Raw genomic sequence first — 13,007 nt, forward strand, 5'->3', positions numbered from 1 at the left:
ATGGAGCCCTCAGGGACCGACAGCGCCTTCAGCTGAGAAGAGCGAAAGCGGCCCTCTGCCAGCAGGACTGATTCCTGCCCCAAAGCAGCTCAGGAAAGTCACCTTTCCTGGGGATGAAGGGGCCTCACGGAGGAGGCCGGGGAGGGCGGGGAGCCTCCCTGCGGGGTCACCCTGTGTCCACACGCCCGCCCCCCTGCCCGCAGGAGACTGCACGCACGGTGCAGAGGCGGGCGGCGGCCGCGTGGCCCCGTCTGGCTACTGGTGAACATCTTTCACGGTTCAGCTTTGGGCTGCTCCTCCGGGGCCTAAAGCAGTGATGATGCTCCCCTGAGCTCGATGAAGGAGCAGACACGGCTGTTTCCTCCTTCACCGTCCGGGCGTCGGAAAAGCACGGGCAGGCGTGGGGTCCACAGAGCCCACCACGGTTCCGCCCCTGGCAGGGGTCCCTCAAGGCCCTGGGGAGCAGCCTGGAGCCCTGGGGCACTGTGCTGATGGCCTGAAGTGCCGGCTGGACTGAGTCACTCTGCTTCTGAGTCTTTCTTGCCGTCAGGTCTAGCCATCCCTGCTGAGCCGTCAGCTGTGAGAGGACAGGGCCCTACGTTCCCAGAAGTGCCCTCCAGATGGGCTGAGTCTGGGCTGGGAGAGCTCACCTGGCTCCCTAGGAGCACTGGTTTCCGCAGGCTTTTTGTCTTTATCTTCCTCCGTGAGGTTTCAACAGAAGCTGTTAAAGGTTGATGTCTACAGATCCTTGTTCCTCGAGACCTTTTAAATATTAGGTAGCGAGATTTTTTCATTTTTACTTTTAAAATCATTGAAGCACTTAAAAAACAAAACTTTTGTTATGAAAAAATTTGACCATGCACAAAAGTAGAAAGATTAACAAATCAATAACCCTTATTCCCGAACTCAGCCTCCACCACTGTCCACCTGTGCTGACCAGGGTTCATCCATCAGCAGAAGGGGGAGGTTTTGAAGGAGGCATCTGTTCTTCCCCAGAGAAAACTAGGTTTCCCTCTTCTAAAATATTAGCATGTTAAAGATTAAAAAATAAAATGTCCATCCTTATCTCCTGCACCAGCGCTATGTTGGATTAACTATTGTACCTTTAGCTTAAGTCTCAAAACCGAGACTGTAAACTCTCCAACTTGATCCTGCTTCAAGTTTATGTTTGATATTCTTTGCCATTTGCATGTCTACATGGAGTACATTTGTCAATTTTCCTACACACAGAAAATTCCAGTGAGACAGTTGATGGGGATAATGTTGAATATGTAGATGATTTGGGGAGCAGCAGTCACTTGATTCTTTTCTCTATGTTGTGCTTTGCAGCAGCGACTTCCACCATTCTGTCCTCCAGGCCACGTATCCGTTCTTCTGCCTCAGCTATTCTGCTATTGATTCCTTCTACTGTTCATCTGTGTGTTTGTTCTTCAGTTCTTCTAGGTCTTTGGTAAACATTTCTTGTATCTTCTCCATTCCATTTCTGAGATCCTGGATCATCTTCACTATCATTGAGAATGAGTCACTTTAAAATCCTGTCTTCAATCCAAAAACCTAATATACATTTTTAATTTATGTAGGTACTATTTTTTGAGGCCAACTTCATTTATTGTAAAATTTGCCGTCCTAAGCTCTTTGCAGTTTATAGTTTGATGTTTTTCGCGTATTTACAACGCTGTGTGGTCAGTATCACTATCTAATTCCAGAACATGTCATCCCCGAAAAGAAACCTCGTACCCGCCAAGCAAGAGCTCTGCCCCCACAAGGACATACCCTTCTGTCGAGGAGGAGTGTCCTGTTGTGGGCGTCTTGCATCAGTGGAATCACGTGGGCCGTGGCCTTTGTGTCCATCTGCTTTCACTTGGAATGTTTTCAAAGTTCACCCATTTCAGAGCATATATCAGTCCTTCATCTCTTTCCGTGTCTGAGTAAGATCCCGTTGTCTGTATTCACTATGATTTGTTTATCCACTTATCAATTGATGGACAATTGGGCCGTTCCCACTGTTTCGGCTGTTGGGCTGTGCTGGTAGGATCATTCGTGTATGCCTTTTTGTATGGGCCCATTTTCATTTCTCTTGCGTAAATACTGAGGGGTGGAATTAGTGGTTACCTTTTTGGGAAAATGCCAAGCTGCCTTCTGCAGGGGCTGCTCCATTACACACTCACGCGAGCAGTGTATTGTACCTACGCGTCCTTGCTAACCGCTGTTATCTGGGTTTTCGGTTGTAGCCATCCTAGTGAGTGTGAAGGGATCTGTCATCGTGCTTTCAATGTTGTACTGACTAAGGATATTGAGCATCTTTTCACGCGCTTTCTGCATACGCTTTAGAGAAACGCTTTTTCAAATCCTTTGCCCATTTTTCATTTAGGTTGACTCGTCTGAGACGAGTCCTGTATACACTCTGAACACGAGAACCTTGGCAGGCGCATGACTTGCAAATATGTTCTCACATTCTGTGGCTTGTCTTTTCACTTTCTGATGGTGTCCTTTGATGTCCCAAAGTTTTTAATTTTGGTCAAGTCCAAACTATCAACTTTTTCTTTTGTTGTTTGTGGTATCACGTTTAAGAAATTGCTGCTTAACCCGAGGTCATGAAGACGACTTCACCTGTGTGACGTCTGAATTTTCACTCCTCATGGGGTGGTGCGTGTCTGATCTTTTTTCACTACGAGTATTAGTCTTACTAGGGATTCTTCAGTCTTACTTGCGTTTTTAAACAATTAACTTTTGACTTTTTGGTTCTTTCTAATACTTTTTTCTATTCATTATTGATTTTCTTTTTCTACTACTTTTGATATAGTTTATAGTTTTTTAAAAAACAGCTTCATGCAGTGGATAGCTAACCCTTTATTTTCAACAATACTTCTTTTCTAACATGTGCATTTATACCTAAATGGTTTCTCCAGGCATTCTGTCAGTGGTGGTTTGTTATATTGTATCTTCATCACTATTTAGTTAGAAATATATTTTAATTTCCTTTGAACTTTTCTTATGATTTATTGAGAAATATATTACTTAATTTGTAAAAATTTGACAATTTTTTAGTTATGCTTTTGTCATTAATTTCTTGCTTGATCTTCTTGGGTTCAAGACTGTATTAAATCACTTAAAATGCATTTAGACTCATAATACAAACAATTTTTGCAACTATCCCACCCAAATTTGAAAAGTTAGGTCCATTTTTTAAATTGTGTTTTCCCATTTTTTATATTACTATTGATTTTTTGCTTGTTCATCTTAACTTTTATAAAGAGAATGGTTTTAAGATTTATCTATGTGATTTTCTTCTTAATCAAATGTCAGTTTTGCTTGAAATTGTGTTATTGGGTGCACATAAATTTAGGATGTAATCTTCCTATTAAATTTTCTTTTTTATTTAACTTTTGAAATGTCTCTATCTAAAAATACACATGGCCTTAAAATCGACTTTATTTGATACGGGTTGTGCTCTGTCAGACAGTTTTCGGTTAGTGTTTTCAATGTGTATATTTTTCAATTCTTTTACTTCACATTTTCTGTATTTTTATATTTAGAACAGGTTTCTTATAAGCAGCATATACTTGGATTTTAAAATACAGGTTAGAAAACTTTTGTATTTTATTTATATTGTTTATATTTCATGTAGCAAAATTAATTACATTCTTGTGTATCATCTTGCTATTTTTCCTATTTGCACATCTGTGCTTTGATTTTATCCTTCCTAGCTTTGTTTTTAATTAACGATATGTATTTTTAGTTTTACAGTTACTGTGTATTAAGTCATTAGTTATGCAATGTTTTATTATTCTTTTAGTGATTACAGTAAAGATTGTAAGATGCGTCCTTGATTAATCAGTGCGTCAGTGAAAGCATCACTTTTATTTCATCAGGAAGTAACAAGGACATTGCAGTAGTTCGACTGCTTTGCTGTGCCAGTGTTTTCATATGCTTCAGTTTTCCATGTAATTTAAATCTTACAAAATTTAAATCTTTGTATTACTGATATTCCATATTCAGTTAGAGTTAACAACGTATTTACCTTTCTAGCATTTCTCATGCTTTCCTGCATTTATGTGCTTCTTTCTGGGGTCATTTTCCTTCTGTTGAAAACTCTTTTTAGTTTATTTATTTATTTATTTTGTATTGTTCTATTCACGCTGAATTTTCAATTGTTGTTTGTCTAAAAATGCATTCATTTTACTTAATATTTAAAGGCTATTTTTGGCATGTATTCAGTTCCAGTTTGGAGATTTTTTTCCCCAGCATTTTAAAACTGTCATTTCATTGTCTTCTATCTTCTCTTGTTTATGTTGTAGAGACACCTGTCAGTCTAACTGCTGCTCCTTTGAAGGACAGGCTTCTTTTTTGATTGCTGTGCTGTGTCGTGTCTGACTCTTTGCAACTCCATGGACTGCAGCCCACCGGGCTCCTCTGTCCATGGGGATTCTCCAGGCAAGAATACTGAAGTGGGCTGCCATTTCCTCCTCCAGGGGATCTTCCTGACCCAAGGATTGAATTCAGGTCTTCTGCATTGCAGATGGGTGGATTCTTTACCATTTGAGTCACGAGGGAAGCCCAAGAATACCGGAGTGGGTAGCCTATCCCTTCTCCAGGGGATCTTACCAACTCAGGCATTCCTGTTTTCTTTGTCTTAGCGGTTTTACTTCGCTGTGAATAGTCGCTGTGGTGGGCGGGTGGTTCTCATCCCGCTACCATCCCCTCTGCTCCGTGCAGGTGGCGAGAAAGCACTTCTGTGGCATGAGGGGCTCTGCAGGTGTAATCAGGGCCCCACATCAGTTCACCCCGAGTTACTCAGCAGGGAGACTGTCCTGCTTGGGTCTGCCCTAATCAGGTGATCTCTTTAAAAGTCAAGTTTCAACAATGGTGAGATACTTTTTTTTTGGTCTAATAAATTAGAAAAAAAAAATAAATAAAAGTCAAGTTTCCCCAGCTGACTTTGCAGGGAGAACACACGGCCTGCTGTGGATTGTTTACAGATACATGTGCCTGTAGCTGAGAGGGGTCTCCAACCAACAGCTACAGAGAAAATGAGACCTCCATCATATAACTGCAGGGGACTGAATTCCTACACGTCCGGATCATGACCCCATGTTCCAGATGAGACCACAGCCTTGGCGGGCCCATTGTGAGAGCTGAACGGAGAACCCAGCAGAGCCGGCCCTGGCGCTGCGTCCCACGGAGCTCTGGGGTGATAAGTGGCTTGGATTCTATGCCTCTGCTGTTGTGCAGTTGCTAAGTTGTGTCCGACTCTTTGTAAGCCCACAGACTGCAGCACACCAGGCTTCCCTGTCCTCCACTATCTCCCAGAGTTTGCTCAAATTCATGTCCATTGAGTCGATGATGCCGTCCAATCATCTCATTCTCTGTAGCCCCCTTTTTCTCCTGCCTTCAATCTTCCCCAGCGTTAGGGTCTTTGCTTCTAAGTTTGTGCTAATTTGTTATGCAGCAGTGGAAAGCTATTATTTTTATTTTATTCATTGGTTTTTAATTTAATGTAGTTGACTCACAACATTATGTTAGTTTCAGGGGTCCTACAGAGTGAGGTGTGTTCACACACATCAAGAGATGACCACCAGAGTCTAGTAAGCATCTAGTCGTCGGTCCCTGCAGGGTCATCACCGCATTATTTGCCCGTATTCCTTACGCTATGTATTACCTGCCCATGGCTGATTCATTACGTGACTGGAGATGTGATCCTCTTTGTTGTTCTTATTGTTGTCCAGTTGCTGGGTCGTGTCCATCTCTTTGTGACCCTGTGGACTGCAGGTATGTTGAGGTATGTTTCCTTTATGCCCACTTTGTTGGGAGGTGTTTTTTTTTTAATCAAAAATATTGAATTTTGTCAAAAAAGCCTTTCCTGCATCTATTGAGATGATCATATGGCTTTCATTCTTTAATTTGTTGATGTGGTGTGTCACACTGGTTTATTTGCCCATACCGAAATTTCTTGCATCCCTGGGATAAATCCCATTTGATCATGGTATGTGATCCTTTTAATATATTGTTGAATTTGGTTTGCTGATATTTTGTTGAGGATTTTTGCATCTATGTTATTAGTGATATTGGCCCCAAATTTTCTTTTTTGTGATATTTTTTCTGGTTTTGGTATCAGGGCAATGCTGACTTTGTAGAAAGGGTTCAAAAGGGCTCCTTCCTCTTCAATTTTTTTGGAAAAGCTTGAGAAGAATAGACGTTAACTCTTCTTTAAATGTTTTACAGAATTGGCCTGTTTGCATGTTTTTTAATCTTTCAGAGAGTTCTTACATCCTTTTGAACCCATAGATCTGTATCTTTCATCTATTCTGGAAAATTTTTTCACCAGTACCTCTTCAAATATTGCCTCCACTCTGTTTTTCCTCTGTCTGTCTGGGTGTCCAAGACCCACGCATAGTTATCTTCACAATGCCTCATGGATTTTATTTCAAGAGCAGATTTTTTTGTGTCTTGATTGAAAGCTTGGAACATCCATCAGGTCCTGCCTCCACCTGTGTGGGGTCTATACTCTAAATTTTTTCTCCTTAGCTCAGTGTGTTTTCTGAAATCGCTGCATAACTTTTTAGCATCTTAGCAGATGCTTTCTGCTTTGCTTCTTGGCTAGTTAATTCATGCTCAGTTTAAGGGTCAGTGAACCACTTCAAGGGGAAATTGCACTCACTTCCCCACATTTCCCTTATTTCTTTGGTCTCCCAGTTCGGGTTGGTAGTCCTGAACTCCAGATTTTATTTCTCCAACTCAGGAAACCTTCCATCAGTTCCAGGATATTGTTTTCTCTTTAGCCTCCATGTCTCCAAGTGCACATTCGGAAATGACTGTGGAGGAGACCTCTGAACTGAAAGTTCGGATCACCTTACTTTGCTTTTCTTCTCTCTGGAGCCGTGGCCCTTTACATTCTGGTTGCCTTTATTGATCTCTGGCTCTTCCAATGCTTTTAAAGATAATTGCACAGCTTTTGAAGTTGTGCTCCATGGGAGGAGTCTCCTAACACAGCTGCTAGATCTCAGCTGGTAGTGAGACGAGTCGGACAACCCAGACAGTGTAAATAGACAATCTCTAAGAGAATTTCCATGGTCAAATACTTCTTGAGAATTTCTGAGAATTAACTAAAGAGACCAGGTACAACCCAAAGAAACAGGCTCGTGGTTAACAGGAAGCACGTGCATGACAGGGTTGAAACATGTTTGTAGTTCAGTAAGTTTGCAAGTAGGTCGGAGATGTAAATACTTCAAAATAAATATAAAAAGATGCTGTTTAAGGTCAGTATCAGGAAAAACAGTGAAGAAAGAGTAGCTTCAGTTCAGAGATTGAGCCCTAAACCACTTAACCTTGGGTAAGTCGTATGATGCATGACCTCATGCATAACCTTCCTGCATTTTTGGTGGCTTTGAGGCACACCCATGCCTTTGGGAAGTTAATCAGCTTTGCCTCGATGACTCCTGTCCATTTGCCCTTGGGACCAAGTCCAGCTTTGGCGAGGAGAAGCTCACAGAAGAGGTGTGGTGAAGGCACGTGGGCTTTGGAGGCAGGGTCTTGTGAAAGGAGGTTGGATTGGCACTTTATCCACCCACATTGTTTTTTTCTTAACTATTTTATAGTGAAAGTGAAAGTCACTCGGTTGCGTCCGACTCTTTGCAACCCCATCGACTACACAGTCCATGGAATTCTCCAGGCCAGAACAGTGGAGTGGGTAGCCTTTCCCTTTTCCAGGGGATCTTTCCAACCCAGGTATTGAAGCCAGGTCTTCTGTGTTGCAGGTGGATTCTTTACCAGCTGAGCCACAAGGGAAGGGATTTCATATTGAAGGATAACCAATCAACAACACTGTGATAGTTTCAGGTGGACAGCAGAGGGACTCAGCCGTACACGTACATGTATCCCTTCTCCCCCAGACTCCCTTCCCATCTAGGCTCGCATAACATTGAGCAGAGTTCTCTGTGCTCTACAGTAGGTCCCGTTGGCTATCCATTTTAAATACAGCAGTATCCACCCGCATTCTGCATTGACCATTTGCTCACGTCCTGCCTTGGTTCACCGATTTGTGAAATGAAGGTTGTTCCAATGGTGGAGGCAGAGCCTCCCTCCGTCTGCAGCCCGGCCTGCGGTGAGCAGTTAGCAAGGCGTGAGCGACTTCACTTTCACTTTTCACTTTCATGCATTGGAGAAGGAAATGGCAACCCACTCCAGTGTTCTTGCCTGGAGAATCCCAGGGACGGGGGAGCCTGGTGGCTGCCGTCTATGGGGTCGCGAAGAGTCGGGCACGACTGAAGCGACTTAGCAGCAGCAGCGCTTTGTTTCCGCTTCCTTTAGGCGTTGTTCTCCCATGTCCCGCGTTCTTACAGATGGACACCCCTCTGGTCTTCATTTCTTACATTGATTTGTCTTCAGTAGCTTTTTCTCAGGCTCGAGGTGTGAGCTTCTGGGGAAAACTGGCTTAGACAGAGAAGGGCAGTGGGAATTTCGATTCTGATGACGTTTCCTGGCCGTGTCTCTTCCAAGCACAGCCTGAGCACCCACCAGCGGCCGCCAGGGTCAGCCTGGGCCTGGGGGAGTGGGAGGCGGCCGTTTCCAGCTCAGCAGGGGTGGTGGCAGAGTGGCCGCCTGCCTGTGGGGACCCTGTGATGACGCGATGGGCCCAGTGCAGGCGGGTTTCAGCGGGACACGGGGCAGGGCTGCAGAGGCCGCGTCGTGGTGGGTGATCACAACTAATGGATGCAGGGCAGAGTCCGAGGCTCAGCCAGGCAAATGGCTGGGTGAGGGACCAAGGAAACGGGAAATTCCTCACTGGTGTCTTGATGCGGCACGAACACCTGTGGAGTAGGCGGTGGGGTCCCCAGGGCATGGGGGTCCTCAGTGTGCGGGGGTCCCCACTGTGTGGGGGGACCTAGGCTGGGGGGAGCAGCAGACTGGCAGTGAAGGGGGAGACGTGCCGATTAAGACAGTTTCCTCCGGGTCAGCTTGCCCCGAGCAGGAGGCGAGAAGGACTTCAGACCTTCCCTGAACCTGAAGCCAGTGTGCTTGGAAAGCCTCCAAACCTTCAGGTTTCTGTGATGTGTGAGCGCTCACTCTTCTAGAACGGGGACTTGTGCTTCCTTTTTTAAAGTAGGAGGTCATGGCACTGGCTGTTACCGAAAAGCAGCGTGACCCCAGCCTCTATGCTGCTGCCGGATTTAATCACAGAGCATTAGAGATGTGTGAGGAACCCACTGTGCCGGGGCTTACCCAGGAATGGGTGGAGGACACCCTGGACCTGGGTCAGAGGTCCGGCCCCTTTCTTAGGAGCACTGAAGATGGGTACTGGGGGGCTCTGGAGATGGGTGGGTGGGGGGCTCAGGAGGCGGGTGGGTGGGGGGCTCGGGAGATGGGTGGGTGGGGGGCTCAGGAGGTGTCATGCATGAGACTCTGAGCTGCCCGATGCTGTGTGCATTTTTACCCAGAAAGTTGGTGGAGTCTGGAGTGTGTCCACGTGGACTTCACACAGGCAGAGAGGCCAGCAGCCGCGGGGAGGACGGTGGACGGAAGGGCAGACATCTGGCCGCTGTGACCACACGGAGCTGCGTCTGTCGCTGTTTCTGCTCCATCTGTGCACCAGGTCCAGTGCATCCCTGGTGTGTCCCGCCCGAGGGACAGGCATCGGAGGGCGGGGGACATGGCCTTGCTTCTCGGGAAAGGAGGTCGGCCCACAATTTCCTGCCTTAGCAGCCCCCCGTGACAGAGCTGTAATCTCCCTTCTCTCAGAGCCAAAAGCAGCAGGATCAGAGATTCCAGAGGTGAGAAATCTCCCCTCCTCCAGTCAGCGGGGGTGAGGGAGGTGGGGGGAGCCTGACGCCGGAGGGCAGGGTCAACGCAGGGCTCCTGTGCCCACGTGCTTGGCTCCAGGGCTGAGTGCCACCCTCTCTGTTCCATTGCAGACCTGACCATGCCCTGGCCCCGGGGATGGAGACCAGGTCTCATGGGCAGGTACAAAGGGGTGGTTGGTAGGCATCTTCAGTAAGTGGATGGATCAAAGCAACCCATCTCTTCTGGAAAAGCAGGAGCCTCGTGTGGGGAAATCCTGTTGGCCTGGGAACCAGGCGGCCTTACTACCAGCCATGCGGCTTGAGACAGCCTCCTTGGCCATCCGGGGCCTCTGTTTCCTGCTCCGTGCAATAAGGGGATGCTAGGTAGCTGGTAGGATTGGAGTGCAGGTTAAAGCGAACTGTGAAAACACACAGTGTGTTTCCGAGGGCCCTGGACCCCTGGGTGTCCCCAGCTCTGACCTGGTGCCTGACTGTGGCTGAGGCTTGGGGGTGCTTGTTGGGCGGAACCATGCTGGGAGGGGCATTCATGCTCTGGTGGCCTGCACTGTCTTTGGAGGAGGAGGCGGTGAGAGCCTGAGCAGAGCTGTGCGCCGTGCCCTGGAGGTCTCGGAGGTGTGGGTGTCCCCCTGGGGGATGGAGTGGCGTGACCTGGCACACAAGCCCACTGGAAGGTCATGGCACCTGGTGGCCGAGGGGAAGACGTGAGTCCTCCAAGGTGCTCGTGGCTGGAAGAGCTGACGCGGCTGGCCGTGACCCAGGGCCCTGACCGCCGCGCCCTCCGCAGGGTCAGCTGCGGCCAGATCCCACGGCTGGCAGGTCGCCGCACAGAGCGGCGATGCTCAGGAATCCAATTTTGCTGGGGGACATGTCTGATTTGCTTCAGAGACAAAAGCTGTCTTTGACGCTCGGATAGAGGATGAAAATGATTTGGGTCTGGATTTCACACTCTCTCCCGTCTAGGTGGGAAGACTGTTTCAAAAGTCACCCGTGGTGAGCGGTTCAGACACTCCAGATACGGGGAAGGGAGACGGCAGGGGCCACGGCAAACAGAGGCCCCCGCACGTCTGGAGAGCTCCTCTGTGGGCAGGAGCTTCCCGCTCACTGTCCACTGGATTGTTTTTCCAACAGCACCACACGTTGGCTGGTGTCCATTTTACAGATGAGGACACTGAGGAAGTTTCTCACGACTTCACATCACTCTGCTGGGACGTGGGGCTGACGGTGAAGGGTCTCTGAGCCATGTTAGAACAGCGATGTCATCCCGTGCACTCTTTGTCATCAGTTGGGCAGACACACTCGCAGGACGGTTTGCAGGTACGTGGGGCCTGGGGTGTCCGTGGGCCGGGTGCAACCTGGCCATCCCCACTTCTCATTCATGGGTCGCACTCAGCCCCTGTCTCCAATCAGCTTAGTGAGAATAGATCTTCTGCCTCAGAGAGAGAAGGAAGCCGCCATGAAAGACAGAGGTCAATTGCACATTGCTTTCTTCGTTTGCCTGCTGATGATAAAAGAAGGTGTAGCCCCCTGATTTAAAAAGATACTAATTTGGGCTTCACAAAAGAATAGCTGATGAGAGCAAGCTTCTCAAACACACAGCTCTGGCCTTCCGGCCAGAATAATTTATCTCAAGGTAAGTGATTAATGACTGCATTATCTTTCTCCTAATATCTCTTGAATCCACCCGTTTTTCTCCACCGCACAGCCATCGCCCCATCTGGGGCCCCCACCCTCTCCTCCCCGGATGACCGAGACTGGTCTCTGATCCGCGCTCCCCCCGAAGTGGGAGTGAGCGTTAAAAAGCGCACGTTTTACCGCACTTCAGTGCTGTTGGACCTGCCGATAGCCGCATTGCCTGCAGGGGGACGTCACCCCCGGCCTAGCACTCCAGGCTCCTTGTGCACGAGCTCAGCCCACCTCCCCAGCCCCGTGGAGCTGCTGACAGCTGTTTCCAAGGCCCTGTGGCCCCCAGCCTCCTCCCCACATGGGCTCCCTCCGGGTCCAGAAGAACTCAGCCCACCCACGTCTCCTTGATCTCCTGCCCCCCCAAGCTGTGCACGCGTGGTGTCACCCCTCGTTCTGCCGCCCCGGCCCCCACTGCTCACGCTGTGCTAAAAGTACCTGTTTTACCTGACGGTCTGGATGGGAGTTGCAGCTTCTCTGCTTTTAACATTCATGTATCTACGTATTTACTTTTGAAGGTGCCAGGCTTTCGTCGCTGCCTGCAGGCTTTCTCCAGTTGCGGCGAGTGGGGGCTACTCTCTCCTGCGGTCACAGGCGTGTCGCTGTGGGGCGTCTCTTGGTGTGGAGAATGGGCTTCAGCAGTTGCGGTGCCTAGGCTCAGCTGCCCCAAGACGCACAGGATCTTCCCTGACCAGCGATTGAACCCGTGTCCCCTGCACTGGCAGGTGGATGCTCAGCCACGGGGCCACCAGGGAAGTCCTGCTGCGTCTTAACTCCCCTGCTCAGTATACTGTTTGGTGCAAAGTAGCTTCATTGTCAGTTTGTGGATCAAGCAGCCTGTTAAGCTGTTTGTTGGGCCTGTTTCATGCCATCTCTTGCCGTCCTTCATCAAACGCTCACGGGGCAGCTACGGCGTGTCAGGCAGCAGGTTGCTGACGTTGCAGTGCCAGGTTACAACCACGGTGTGGATGAGCTGTGGGGGCTCCTGGTAGACAAGAGGGGAGCACCCCCCACCCCAGCTTCATTCTTAAGATCTCTAACTCAGGTGCCTCTAAGGTGTGCAGAGTGGGGTGCCCAGAACTGGCCAAGTAGTGAACCGTTAACCTCGCAGCCTTGTAAGGGTCTTAGGACTGTCCGGTCCGTACTTTTAATTATTTTTTTAGCAGTAGTGTCCCCATGAGCAGTAGCTCATGGAACTTAGAGCTAAAATACTGAGCTAATCAGGTCAGTGTTGCCCTGGGGTCTTGCCGTCTCCCATCTCCAGGTGCCCTGGCAGATGCTGTGGAAAATGCAAACCCGACCTGGCTCAGACGGTAGAGAATCTGCCTGCAATGCAGGACAGCCAGCTTCGATCCCTGGGTTGGGGAGATCCCCTGGAGAAGAGCATTGGGAACCCACTCCAATGTTCTCGCCTGGAGATCCCATGGACAGAGGAGCCTGGCGGGCTGCAGTCCATGGGGTTGCAGAGTCTGACACGACTGAGCAACCATCACCTCACTCCACCTCTTAGATGCAGGGAGGAAGCCCAGC

This window comes from Bubalus kerabau, chromosome 4, assembly GCF_029407905.1.
Source record: "Bubalus kerabau isolate K-KA32 ecotype Philippines breed swamp buffalo chromosome 4, PCC_UOA_SB_1v2, whole genome shotgun sequence".
NCBI lineage: Eukaryota > Metazoa > Chordata > Mammalia > Artiodactyla > Bovidae > Bubalus > Bubalus kerabau.